This window comes from Bidens hawaiensis, unplaced genomic scaffold (assembly GCF_021521415.1).
Source record: "Bidens hawaiensis isolate Kalapana, Puna unplaced genomic scaffold, B.hawaiensis_p1.1 tig00010124_1, whole genome shotgun sequence".
NCBI classification, from domain to species: domain Eukaryota; kingdom Viridiplantae; phylum Streptophyta; class Magnoliopsida; order Asterales; family Asteraceae; genus Bidens; species Bidens hawaiensis.
Genome location: NW_027491763.1, coordinates 741,509 through 756,110, shown reverse-complemented (window position 1 = coordinate 756,110; position 14,602 = coordinate 741,509). Strand labels below are relative to the sequence as shown.

Below are 14,602 nucleotides of genomic sequence, written 5' to 3'. Positions count from 1 at the left end.
AACTCACACTACAAATCTTGAACCATAAACAACTTGGTTACGGCATAAGCTTTCTAAACTTCTTTTAACTCGTTACCAAATCCGTTTTAGCACCATTTCTAATTTGTTTCAACCCGTTATTCAAACATACGAGACGTAAGCAGCGACAAAAAAGGTTGACCCGAAATACGGTCAAATTAGAAGCAGACATATTTCCCATTTCATCATTGAAAACCTGGTCAGCATGTACATAATACATAGATATAAACCTCCCCATCAAAACTGCACCTAGTGTGCTCTTAAGTCTTACCTCTCTAACTCAGCTTTTCTATCTTTTCCTATTCATTTACATCATTACATTCTTACACCACCCCCACCCACACCCCGGTCTCGCCCCGAAAACCCATTCTATCTGCACCCTTGGCAGACATTTGAATACGATGCTTGTGGGCCCGCAAACCCAACCAGTCCAATTTTAAAAACCGATTAAAATGACTCGTAAATTGCAGTCTGTTATAAAGCTTCAAGGGTGATGGATGCTTTGGTGAATACAGAAAGAACAAAAGGAGCTTCTTCTCCCGGGTGTATAGTTGTCGGTACTATCGTGTAACCTCTCGGGTCGGGCTCTAACACCATCTCACAGGATATTTCTCTAGAATTCACATAATCAGTCCCACCTACCGACTCGTGTAGATATATATTATAAGCAGCACGATGCCCTCGTGTTTTTATTATTCTCATTCCAATGTAGAACATCATCGAATCATGACTAGATTGATAGTTTCTGAACCCAGCTGTCGTTCTCGCAAAACTCACCCCCTAAAAATGAACAGAATTACATAATTACCCTTTAAATGATTTTACTTTGCATGTAATGGTGATTGGTGAATATGAGCCCAAGCATCTCGTGAGCTACCAATTGGCTCGCTAAAAGATCGAATCGAGCTCAAATAGGCTTGCTAGAACATTATTTATATAATTTATATTTAAAATATTAAATATATATTAACATAGCAAGTATTATTATATACTACATTATGATTAAATATAACCAAATTATACATATTATGTTATATATAAAGATTATAACTATAAACATATAAAAAAATTATAATAAAATATAATTAAATAACTAATAAATAAATAAACACCCTAATATTATAGGGGTGTGCATGAACCGAAATAACCGACCTGCAACCGAAGAAGCAACACAAAACCGATGGTTTGGTTTTATAATTTTTCAAAAACCAAATTTCCGGTTCGGTTTTGGTTTTACATGTACCAGAAACTGAAGAAACCAAATCGAACCCGTAAAAACCGAAAAATCGACTTTTGTTATTAAATTAAGGATTATAATTATTATATTTTGAATGTAAAAGTTATTTGTGTAGTGTAGGCCAAAATGTGTAATAGTCAACAAAAAAGGTCAGGCCTATATTCATTATTTTGGGCCATTTTTTGCAGCCCATAAACTTCAAGACCAAATGGCATAACCGAAAAAACCTGCAAACCTACCTAATAATAAGTTGTTTAGAAACAAGTAGTTACCTGAGTCAATGTAATGAAGACGTGTATAGGACTCGATGCATCAGAACCAGTGGCTCGGATTCTAAATTGTGGGTTTTGATGCCACGTGTCATAATCCTGACAACCACCGGCACTGAAACCTCGCCATTGACCATGGACCGAGTATCTCATCTCGGGTGGATAGACCCGACAAACATATATTGAACGAAAATGAATCTGGAAATCTTGCCAGGACATCCAAAATATCCCGTCTTTTGCCTGTTTAAAAAACATAGCAAAACATATTAATATTCTGCTCGCTTATGTATGCATAATTATTGTTATTAATTGTAAAAAGAGTTGGATTTGTGAGTGAAGTGAATATCAGTGCATCATAAGGGTTTTACTTTAAGCTTGATTTTTTTCAACTTATACCCCCTCTAAATAACCATTTAGCCTCTAATGTTTTGCCTTTGTCTGTTTTAACCAATTTTTCGTGATAATGTACAAGTTTTCAAAGCATGAACGTACAACTCGTCAAAGCCCCTTCAATGTTCCATTTTTTAATTTTTTTTTCTTTCCACAACCTTTAAGATATGACTCTTTATAATACTCAGGATTCGACGTGAATCTTTTACCCTTGAAACCGATCTATACTAATTTTAACATCCCGCCGCAACACGCAGTTTTTATATTGTTTAAACACGCAAAATTATAAATTCGCTTTCATATTTTTAACTCTAATTATATTTCGTTTTCCTTTAATATATTCTAATGCAACTTCTAAATATTTTTCGTTTCGTGCTTTCCAAATATACCGTCGTGAATTTTTTTTAATCTATGTTTCGATTATAAAATATAGATAAGAGGGTTATTTATAAACGTACCTGTGGGACATGTTTAAGTTTGTGTTTCATCCGGTCTGTCCATTCTGGTGATGAATCAGACCACGGCCCGTTCCACTCCACCTCATTAGCCCATGGGTTTCGAATTTGAACAAGTTTATGTCCATCGACTTCTCGTACTTGTAAAAACGAATACGCATGGCCCTGAACGATCCCGCTTGAAGATATGTGGACATCTGAGCCCGATGGGCTTCCGACACCTAATAAGAATCCTTCTTGTTTGAAACGAAGTAACTGGGACCATAAACGGCCGCTAGCGAGGTCAATCTGGGCCTGAGAATTTCTCATGTCAATTTCTTCACCAGCACCGCCCGTTAAATCGACGAGTGCGTCTTGGACTAGCCCACCTTCCAGCGCCTCATAGGACCCGTGAAGTTTGGCGTATGCTTTTTCTAGTAGAGAAACCCATAACTCGTTTGCTTTTTTACTTGTGGCAAAAGCAGGTTTTCCCGGTGATTCGCATGGGATCTAGTCGTCAACAACCGGGACCCACTCCCCCTTCATATATAAAGATCATAAAGTTAAATTAAATAATATAGTTAAGGTATAATGTATGTATAATGCATACACCACTCAGGTATTAAATAGGTAACACTAAAGCCACACCAGTATTAACTTGGTTTCGTTGTCTGTTCGGTACCTGAATACAGAAACGGACAGTGTAGATTCCTTCCTCGTTATATTCTGGTGTAATGATAACCTCAGATATTCTAGAAACCTCAGTCAGGACAGCAACCGCACTCAAAAACCAACAATCACCCAACCGACCCTGTTCAAAAGCAATCAAACAACAATATATAAGAAAACAAATAAATAAAACAAGTACTATCAAGAATATATATGTTAACATACCTGACAAACATCAGAAGGATTTGCATCCCCAGAAAATAAGCACGGGTTAGAACCGGACTGGTTTTCGTTGACTATTTCAGTCGGTTTCGACCATTTCGATACAACTTGTAATTTAGAAGGCGGGTTGTCAGGGTCCATAAACAACGAGGAGTCATTTGGAGGGAATTCTTGATCCGTAAAGTGAGCTTCTCCTTTAGCCAAAAGGTTTTCTTTAACCGCAAGTTCAACTGACAGCATTCGTTGAATGGTTTCTTCATGAGTTTCCATTCTTGGTTTTCTCAAGCGTCTTGCAAAAGAATCCATATCAACTACTAATCCTTCACAGTCCGATCTTCGTTTTCTCCCGCTAGAATATTGACCATCCCAATCATCTCGATCGTATAAATCCACATCAGCAGGATCACTGTCCCATTCATCAACCTAAACAAAAAAAAAACAATTTGTTCAAAAATCTCATGGCTCACTCAAGAAAAGCTTGTTTGTAAACAATCTGAGCCAGTCAGCTTGACTAGAGGCTAGTTCGTTCAAATTAAACCCCAAAGTTTCAATACATACATATATAAAATAATAATAATAACATACAAAAATATTGAAACAAATAACAAAAAATAATACATATAATAGTTTGTAAAAAAATGCATTGTGTGTTTGTTATATGCCAATATGTGTAAAAAAGTATAAAACTACAAAGAAAATAAATAAATAAAAACTAACGACCCGGCTCAACGAACGCTCGAGCTTTTTACAAGCCAATGAAAGTAACAAGCCGAGCCGGCCTGTTTAAATTAACAAGCTGAGCTGGCTTGCTTAACTTCTAGTCGAGCCCAACCTGGCTCTGCTCGGCTCGTTTAGAACCCTAATATAATGTAAAAATACTACAAAGTGACTAAGCAAGTCAATGGGTAAAATGTGATAAAAACACAAACCCTAGGGAGAGAATCTGTCCATTGCCAATTATCTTCAACAAGATCAAACATATTGTACTCGGTGGACCCCATGGCGGTTGGAAGAGCGGAAATTTCATCTTCTAGTAAGCATCTTCCCCAAATGAAAAGATCCATTATGTGCATTTTAGACTCGGGTCCTTCACTATCGGACCGCCCGAACGCAACTACATCAGTTGGCGGTCCAACCCCGACCCAAACTTCCGTTCCCAGCTCCCAAACGTCATTTCCAACACGTAACGGTAACCCCGTCTGGTACCCATCAAAACCACCGTCTAAGTAGCAAGTCGCCTCCCCTAAATCAGCATCTATGGTAACTGTAACCATATGCCACCTGTAAGTTATGATAATAATTAATATGCATATGAACATAAAATAACTTGCACATACAGGTGACAAAGTTCAACCAGGTTTGATCAAGTATGACCAGAGTTGACCAAGTATAACCAGGTTTGACCAAGTATGACCAGGTTTGATCAAGTCTGACCTAATTTAACCAGGTTTGATCAAGTTTGACCTAATTTAACCAGGTTTGATCAAGTTTGACCAAGTGTTACAAGGTTTGATCACGTTTGACCATGTTTGACGAAGTTTGACCATGTTACCTTCCATCAGCAATACAAGAAGCACCGATATTCCACTCCTTTGAAACGATAGACTGTCGGTCTCCTTTTGTTATGAGACGAAGCCCAACTTGACCCGCTTCAATTCCTTGCTCGAAGCCCGCAACTAGAATTTCCAAACAAACTTGTTTCTGGAACTCGGTACCCATCAAACAAACGGGCCCTGATTCGGGCTGGATCATAACCAACATTGAGAAACTAACTCTTTGGCTAAGACAAACAGCGGGGTCCATCTGGCCACAGTATCTACCACTCGTAACGGGTTCATCATCAAGAACACAAACCGCACCCGTGATTCCCGTCTAACGACCAAAACAATAATCATATCAGATTACAAAACCAAAATAATAATAACAATAATAATAATAATAATAATAATAATAAAACAAGAAAAAAGGATAAATAATATAATTACTTGGAGGGCTCGACGGGCTAACTGAGTGGAACGGATTCTTCGTGCGATACTTGAAACTCGCTCACGTGCAAATGAATCGTCAAGAACTGAATCACCATCAACCGCCCTGACGGCGGCTGACATGGCAGCGGCTTCCCGACTTCCGGCGTTTGGAATTGATGAAATGAGAGTGGCTTCTATTTCCTTCCATTTTCTTTCTTCTTTTTCTAAAAGAGCTTTTCGCCTTTCTTTACCCATACCTTCTTCTTCCCGTCTCTGCATTAATATTTCTTCTTCCATCTCCTTCTCTCTTATATAACTACACATTTAAAATAAAACAAAAAAGTGTCAGATTAATCGGTATTCTGAAAGGAAAAAAAAGGGGGAGGGGGGGGGACCTCAATTAAGGTTGTTCAAAAAGCTCGTGAACGCTCAAAATCAGCTTGTTTGTAAACGATCTGACCTAGTTCGGATTGTAAATGTAACGAGCCCAAGCCAAGGTTAGCTCGGCTCATTGGCTTGTTTGTATTCAATGTATATAAATTATAATATATATTATATAGATATTAATTATTCTGTATTTAAAAAATATGATTTTTTGCTTATATGTATGTGTGTAAACATATAAATAAACGAGATGGCTCGAGCTTTTATAGGATCCGAGCTTGAGCTCAACCTTTTAGCTCAATAAGATAAATGAGCCAAGCCAGAATTCAACCTGGCCTGGCTCGGCTTGTTTAATCTCGATTTGGGCCCTACCTCTCTTGTATAATTTCAAACTGCCTACGGTCTTCCGGCATCCACTTTTTGATCTTTTTAGCACTCAAATCTGAAAACCCGATGCTATCAAGAAAGAGCCTTAACCGAACCTCATCCTGACAAAAAAGAAAAGAAAACATAAAAGTATGAATTCTTTAGATGCCACAAGAAAAATGTGATATTATCAAATATAAATCGTGTTCACACCTGTACTCGTTCAGCTTTGGCAGTTAAACCAAGCAAAAGAAGTAAATAACCGCCAAATCTATCCCACATGTACACCCATTCAGTATCGATTGCTTCTTCTAAAGCTAGAATACGCGCATGCGCACACATTTCTCTTCTATAACCCATATCATTGGTCGAGTCATGTTGAAAAAATATCCCATGTTTTATTTTTAAAATAATCGACCCTGCAGCTAATTCTTCATTTCTCAAACGCTCTCTTAATTTCATCACATCTGCTCTCGGGAGCACGAAGTTTCCCACCCGATCACGTGTAATGTTTGGGTCCCCAACTAACAAAGCAGCTGAGCTGGCAGATCTCTGTGGAGCTGAATAAGTTCCCGATAGCACATTTCTTGTCTGCATAGAGAATAATACAAACACATTTAAATGAATTAAAAAAAAGATATTGCACAAATGGTCCCTGTGTTTGACCTTAATGCAACTTTGGTATCCATATTTTAAAAATTAGAACTTAGTACAAGCATTTGAGAGAAGGTTTCAATTTTGCAATGATCGGAGGTGATGAAATCGACCTTGGGAGTTCTGGAGTTTCAAAGAGTATTTTGTTAAGGTTCCAAATTTGGAAAGACACAATTACCCTCACATTAATGGCACAAGACGTCACTTTTCCATTAAAAACTAACTAGGATTTACCGTGGGGACTAAACATGCAACCCTCACAAATGTTTGAACTAAGTTAGCAATTACTAAAATCCGGGGACCAAACTTGCAATATGGTCAAACTACCGGGACCATTAGTGTAATTTTCTCATAAAAAAATAAATACTAAGAATTTCAACTATTTTATTGTATAATCAACCTTGGTGGCCGATCGAGCAATTGCTTGAATGACGGTGTCTTTGCTGAGAAAGTGTACAGCATCTTCCATCATCTGTTAACAAAAGTGCAAAAGTCAGTTAGGTGCATAATAGAAATCAAACAAGATCAAAACTTTTGGTCAAAAGTCAAACCTCGAGAGTCAAACATGGGCGAGAGACGGCAAACCCGAATGATACCACAAGTGTAATTGCTGAAACAGCTACTCCGGCAAACGGTGGATAAATTACTAAACTTGCAACAACGCCCCAGCCTTCGATTGCTAGTGCAATCCCGTAAAGTACAATGAAAGCAACACTGTTGATGAAAAGAGAAACTTGAGAAACTAATTGTGATATAAATGAACAGTGGAAGGACCATATTGAAAGAAGAAAAGCACTTTGCGAGAAGCAAAGTGGAAATTCCAACAAACCTGACATTTTTTCCAGAATCTGCGTGAGCGTCGTACACGTATACAGGTAGGACGTGTGGAGAATATACTACTATAGGAGGTGAAAGAAGAACCTATAGAGAAAAGAATTTACTTAAAAAACAATAATTTGATATTTAAATCTAGAGTAAACTACGATTTTAGGTCCCCTGTGAATTAGCCAAAATAACCCTTTTAGTCCAAAAGTTCTAATTTGGCTTTTTCAGTCACTGAGGTTTCATTCTCATTTCAATTAACTTCACACTTATAATGTTTCTATTAAAATTTTAGTGAAAAGACAAAAATGCCCTTACAGTTAGTGCCCTGCCAGCCAGAAGAAACAAAAACGAAAAGTAACCAACAGAAGCTCCAACGAAAAATCTGTCTATAAAAACATAAAATAAAATTGTATTATGTGTCTTTTGTGAACCATTTATATGAGGAAAAAACACAAAAATAGGGTTTTTTATTTACCTTGATGCCATCCAAGAAAAAATGCAGCAAGGGCCATCAGAAATGCAAGAAAAGATACAACAGATGTTTGCATTCTGGTTAAGTAAAAGTTACTTGAAGCCCAAAAGTGGATGATACTGATAGCTAGAACAATGAGTAGAAGAAGTAAAAGAAACGATGCCCGATCTGTTACCATTACAAATAAATAAGTTGATGCAATGCTAAATACATGAACCAGCAGCTAAATATGTAAAATTACCGTCCATGGGTCGACTATGACAATAACAGCTGAAATTGCACTAAGAAGAAGTAGAAGACCGATTATGACAAACACATAAACGCCTCGTGAAAGCTTCCAGTTATCATCTTTCCTGAAAGTCATTTTCCGTAGTTATAAACTTATAATTAATTATTTGATATTTTAATCTCAGATTATATATTTAATTTGTGAATATGAGAGATTTGTTTACCATTTAAGCAAACCAGAACAAAGTGACAGCAAAGCCGGGATACACACTAAAGGAAGTAATGCAGCCAGAAAATCACTTTCTTTAGGAACATTATCATCTCTAGAGTTAACAACCTCGAGATACGATGCACCACAAAATGTGACCAAAACAACTGTAAGTAAAAAAAATAAAAAAGAATTATAGCAATGAAAATTTGTTTGGTTTTAAAATATAGTTTTTAGTTAGTTAAATCTGGTTTTAGTCCTTGTGATTTGTCACAAATAACCCTTTTGGATGGGGTTAGTGGATTGGACTTCAAATGAAACAAAATTGAAACTAATGGACTAAAAGGGTAATTTGGGTCAAACCCCAGGTAATAAAACCATAATTAAATATTTTAAAAATTATTTTTACCTGAAAATATGACTACACATATTGCTGAGGAGAGAGAGAACCGATATGTGGCAAACCAGGATGCAATTGGTAACAGGCCCGTAACTATTAAAGCAATTACAGAAGCCATGGCCCAGCCCAGATAGAGTGGTGATGCGTATGGTGATTTAATGCTGTTTTCACCACCGGCCCAACCCGTATAGCCCAAATCCTCTAATGGTTTTACGGAGACTATTGCACCAAGAGCTAATATCGATACAACGAATAATAAGATGGAGATTGAAAGAATAACCCCCTACATTGAAATAATTTTGTTAGGTAAATTATGACCTAAAATGTGAACAAATCAAAGTCTCAATAAAATTAAGGGTTAAATATCAGGCCACCAAAATAATAAAACTTTACAAGCCACCCAAGTAAATATTAGCTTGTTACTAGCCAGAAATTTTTAAAATGACGAAAATGCCACTAACGTTAAAGCTTTGCTACACCTAGAGCTCTAAAAATGACAAAAACACTCATAAAACTATGCAAAGGATCAACTTTAAATGAACTCCTAAATGCATATTGAAGTAGATTTTAGAGTATTTTTGTAATTTTACAAATCTAGATGTGGCAAAAGCTTTGATGTTAGGGGCATTTTTGTCATTTTACAAATTTCCAGCATTTTTGTAACAGGCATAAACAAAACTAAACGGATAATTGTGTGGCCTGTGAAGTTGTTTTTCTATTTGTGTGAGCCTGATATATTATTTACTTTTAAGATGAAAGATATGAAGAAAAAAAACCTCTTTCATCCAGAAAGAACGATAACTTCCAACTTGATTTCCATAATTATCTGTTGATACCCAAAACCGGTAACTGTTACGTATCCAAATAGGAATTGCAAAAGAAAGACATGCTGCCATGAGTGGAACAGTCAAAGACAACCCGAGAAGAACAGATGACTTGCTGCATAAGTAGCATGCATCATTAGCAAACAAACTAACAACCATTAAACGCATAGACAATAAATATGAAAACTGTACCTCAAGAAGGATAGCAGAAGACCGACGCACGTGCTCAGTATCCAGGCAATAAAACCATACTGAAAAATCAAAACAGACATCACATAAAATGGCAGTTAGAAAAATCCCTAAAAACATAACTAAAACTACAATATCATTGTACCTTTCGTGGTTTTGAAGTCATAACCATATCTTCAGCCTGTAGTGCCCGAAGGAACGCCATAATAGAACAAATAACAAGTGACAATAACAGCACCGCACACCCAAATTCAAACTGCATATGTTTTGCATAACACATATCACGATTAAAAGACAAAAATAACCCTAAAAATTTGGATTTCAAACACTCATACCTGTTGATGTGTTGCACCGACAACCTCAACGGTTTTGGGCCGAAACTGGCCCACAATTACAGTTTCAACAATAAACACAAAACTAAAAAGAACCCAAGCCCGTTCAGGTGTACCCGCAATATGATGCGAAAGCAATCTAAAAAGTTGTAACCACTTTTCCAGCCCGTGAATTCTAAGTTCTTCAGATAACGATATCTGATTATGCAAATCATTATTAACATCACTTGAGTCGGTGATCATAATATTATTATTTTCATTATTATCACGATGATCTCTATCTGCATCCAAACTACTTCTTTGCAACAACGCAAGTATCGTTGGATCCAATCCGTTTTCTTTCAACATAACCGCAAAATCAGGGTCTAAACCTTTATCTTGCAACAAATTAGTCAACTCAATATCTCCAGCCCGCGCTCTTCGTTTCAGTAAAGACGTAATTCTCCGGGTTGATAAAAACTTTTCTTGAAACGCTAAAGCCAAGTTTAAATCAAGCACCTGTTGGTTAGCCGTATCATTCGACTCACACCCTTGGCTCTCGAGTCCGCTACTAGAACAGACCGCCACAAGCCATTCGCATCAAAATTGCCCTCTTGAATTGCAGACCGACACGAACTGGTTCGTATGGCTAAACTCGGTCTTCCACTATCCAAACCTTTTTCACTGTTGATACTTCCCATTTGGGCCCAGCTGTTTGGGTCACCCATGCCACGTGTGCTGTTACCAAGATTGGCCGTTTCGGCACTACTGGTCCGCTTGACACTTGACCCGCAACCTTCTGATGAGCTTGATGAACTGTTTTGTTCTTTTCTTCTAAAACCCTCTCGTAAACGAATCACGGTGCTTTGTAAAGCGTCTCGTCTTGCAGCTAACGGGTTTGTGACGGATAAGTGACGAGTTACAGCTGCACCGAGTAAAACGGACCCCACAACAGCGTAACTTATGCAGTGTCCAAGATACCTGTAAATTACCAAAAAAAAGATCTTTTTTATGATATAAATAGTTAAAAGAATATATAGATGATGTGTAATAACGTAGTGAGAGAGAATTAGAGAAACAGACCAGTAATGAACTCCAAAGCAAATCAAGAAAACACGAGACACGCCAGCAACAAAGAGGGCGATCACACGGCTTTGAAGAAGCTCAAACCCATATAGACATGCACCCATGTTCCAATCTAAGAAATTATATTAAATAGTGTAAAAGAACATTCACAAATATTTGTGATTACTTAGTGTTGGTTTAAAATATACCAAGAATTATAACTGCTGTTGATGTAATTGCACCAAGCCAATTGGACTCCTTTGCTGTTAAACCGTATAATATAGAATACACGAGAAGTACAAGAAGTGACCCAAGATAAAGAAACCCAAGGTGTGACACTCTGAAATAATGATCGAAAATTTTAGAAAAAAGATAGTTGAATAATTTGTAAAATGTATCTTTACTATGAGCAGACTATCCAAATCTATAAATAAATATAACTTATTAGAAATAGTAGACAAATTTTCTGATAATAAGTCATAGAAGTGGCAATTTCAACCCATTTACTAACGAATGCATGATTCATATTATTTTTGTCTCTAACGACCTGAACTAGTAAAATAAATAAAGAATATTATCCAGAAAAAAAAGGGTCACAAGTGACCCAAACAAGTTTTAAACTTTTTGTGAAAAAGGGTTTTAGGTCAACCTGGCCCATACAAAAAAATAACCGTTTTGACCTGTTACCCGACCCACCTGGCCACCCATTTTGTCACCTCTAATGAAATCGGATACTTTCTGAGCATATTATTTCTTTCAAGTTTCAAGAATGAAAGTTGGTACTTACCTTCTAGATTGTCTAGCATACAAATCATTTGGATCTGGTGGTTCAGGTAAGCATGCAACGGGGCCCACTTCAATACAGTCAGAATAAGCAAATTTGTATGCAATTCGAACGTATTCATCAACATCCAAACCGTTACCTATTAGTTCATAACAAATATACAATGAAGATAAAAAATCACAAAAACTAATGTTTTGTTAAAAAGTAACTTTAACTCAAAAAGAACAACCTACCATAAAACACCATTCTGCAAATGAAGAGCATATTGATTGCTAAAGCAATTGCAGACACCCCAAAGAAGAATCCAGAAGGTGAATACCGTTGTGAAGCAGTTGATCCAGCTGTCACATAAACTGCACACAATTCATATGCACACAGCAATGCAACAGCCAGAAGTAGAAGAACCGCAACCACCCCTATGTAAACAAGCATGAAAAGGTTACATCGTTTATATTATTCTTTCAAATTTATAAAAAAACTGTTACAAATTAAAATTTCATGAAAAACGTACTTGAGCTCTGCCACTGTGTTCTCCACCAAAGCATGATTGAATAGAATGCTAAAAGCAGAGCAGTTCCAGCCATGATGACTGCTAAACCGATAATATCTCGCCCCAATATTAATATTAACCAACATCCCCAACAGATTATAACTATAATTGGAGAAATGACAGCTACCCATGCACACAGGGAAAGAAAACCACATAGTATTCCCAGTTGAGGCCCTTGTAAGAAACTCGGCCATTTTCTAGCATAGATCCAACTGATATTGCCCAAAAATAAACACAAAATAACTTAAACCAGTTGTCTTTGCATAAGCCACGTAATAACATCAAAAAATAATGCTAATGGTGTTGATTTATAAGTTTCTTTACATATTGGTATAAGCATCATAGACACCTAGGGAAGGTAAAACCGTGAAATGTTCTATCAATCTATAATATATCATCAATTGACATTTGGCTCACCAACTATAGGGAAATGAAAATTTGGCAAAAGACGAGATTTTGATGCTTGGCATACAAAAATCCTCTTAACTAATCCTATAAAATCTTCTCATTTGGTGCTTTACCACTTAAGGTTTAACCAGTAGCCCAATGCACATAACACCATAATAACGTGTACAACATATTAAGCCCGTGAACTCTTATGATCTAACATATATCAAGTTTCATCCTGATCTCAAACAATTAACTATAATACATTCAAGAATGTGTTCATTTGGCCCATCTGTAAGCATATATAGTTTCATTTCATCCACTAAACCAGTAACTAAACCCATAAAATTATTAATGCTTAAAAAAATTTCCACTATTAACATCCTAAAAGTCCCTAAATTTTTAACCTTTATTAAAAACAAGTCAATATAAAGTACCTGTATATCCGCCACGGCCGCCAATTAACCGCCCAGAGTATCGCGAAAGAAGCCGACCCCAAGACGGTGAAAAGAGTTCCTGATATTATGCATGCCAGCATTACTTTCTTATCATCCCCATCCATAGCTTCCTTTTCTCTCTAACCTTAACTACTTCATACAATCAAATCGAAAGCAAATTAGACCTAAATGATACATACAGATGAGCAATTGAAGGCAATAACTTACTTGACTTGACTGATTTCAACTGCCAACAGCATCCTGATAACTTCAAACCGCGAAATTGAGTTGCTGTAAAACTAGGGTTTTCTAGAATGTCATCAAATTGGGATTGTGTTCTTGGTTTTGAAAGCTGTTTGGATTTGCTAGAGCTATTAGTATTTAGGGTTTTGAAAGCTTACTTGACTTGTACACGTAACCTCTTCAGCTTCTAGGTGTCAAAGCTTCGTTTTTAGCAGGATTGGCTTTGCTGTTCAAAAGGGGGTTGCGGCGCAGCTTGTTGCCCGTTTACCTGCCACTTTATTGTAATCGTTTTATAGTAAATTATATAAAACATTGATTGAAAAAAAAAAATTAGTATTTACACCTGTTTCACACTAACACCACAGTCAAAGTTAACATTTTTTAGCTTTTTTTTGGGGGAATTAATTAATTTTTTTAGAGTAAAATAGAGGGAGAAAATTGGATACTGGTTTTCTAAATAATGATTAAAAAAAAAAGAAATTTATATTATCTCTTTAACTATATCCGGGTTTTCTTTCACTGTTTGTTACGTTAGATAATTATGTTACTGTGACAGTATAACGGCTGTCAAGTGCTAGTTGGCGGTTTGTTCTATTGGAAACGTCTAAGGATAACTCTAAACAAGTGTGTGTCTATTAAGACAATTGGTATGTTTGGCGAAACTAGCTGAAAGCTGGTGGTTGGTGGCTTAAAGCTAACAGCTGGTAACTGTAGTTGTAGTTTTTAGATATTTGACAAATTTACTGGAGCTTTTAATAAAATGTATAACTAAAAACAATAATAGTAAATGTATTTATTTTGAAAGGTTATTTTGGTAAATTAAAATACCAAAAGCTTATAGCTCTTTCTAAATGCTATTAGAAGCTTTAAGCTTTAATTTTTTTTATCCTGAATTAAAAGTTTCAAACTCTTTAAACCGAACAAGACATATAATTAGGTAAGTGTATTTTCTTAAAATAAAAACTTATAAAAGCTTTTAAAAGTTTCATAGCAAACATAGCATCAAAAGTAACTTAAAAACACAAAAATAAAAAAGTCACCGTACCAATTAAAATATCTATTTGAAGAC

The 14,602-nt window shown here is 36.3% G+C and overlaps 1 pseudogene across 1 annotated transcript; it reads right to left on the bottom strand.

Annotated features, from left to right (window-relative positions):
• Nucleotides 1–466: 466 nt before the first annotated feature.
• On the bottom strand, nucleotides 467–13,668 carry LOC143534250 (calpain-type cysteine protease DEK1-like; annotated as a pseudogene). Its single transcript, XR_013135514.1, has 28 exons — nucleotides 13,519–13,668; nucleotides 13,291–13,440; nucleotides 12,428–12,678; nucleotides 12,150–12,332; nucleotides 11,920–12,055; nucleotides 11,342–11,472; nucleotides 11,151–11,265; nucleotides 10,092–11,048; nucleotides 9,902–10,012; nucleotides 9,760–9,818; nucleotides 9,520–9,682; nucleotides 8,753–9,026; nucleotides 8,360–8,510; nucleotides 7,911–8,260; nucleotides 7,751–7,821; nucleotides 7,440–7,531; nucleotides 7,162–7,324; nucleotides 7,011–7,082; nucleotides 6,170–6,547; nucleotides 5,963–6,078; nucleotides 5,225–5,522; nucleotides 4,792–5,111; nucleotides 4,169–4,520; nucleotides 3,243–3,662; nucleotides 3,031–3,159; nucleotides 2,373–2,888; nucleotides 1,528–1,764; nucleotides 467–798 (listed from the first exon to the last, which is right to left on the bottom strand). The product of XR_013135514.1 is annotated as a calpain-type cysteine protease DEK1-like (transcript).
• Between the last annotated feature and the right edge of the window lie 934 nt (nucleotides 13,669–14,602).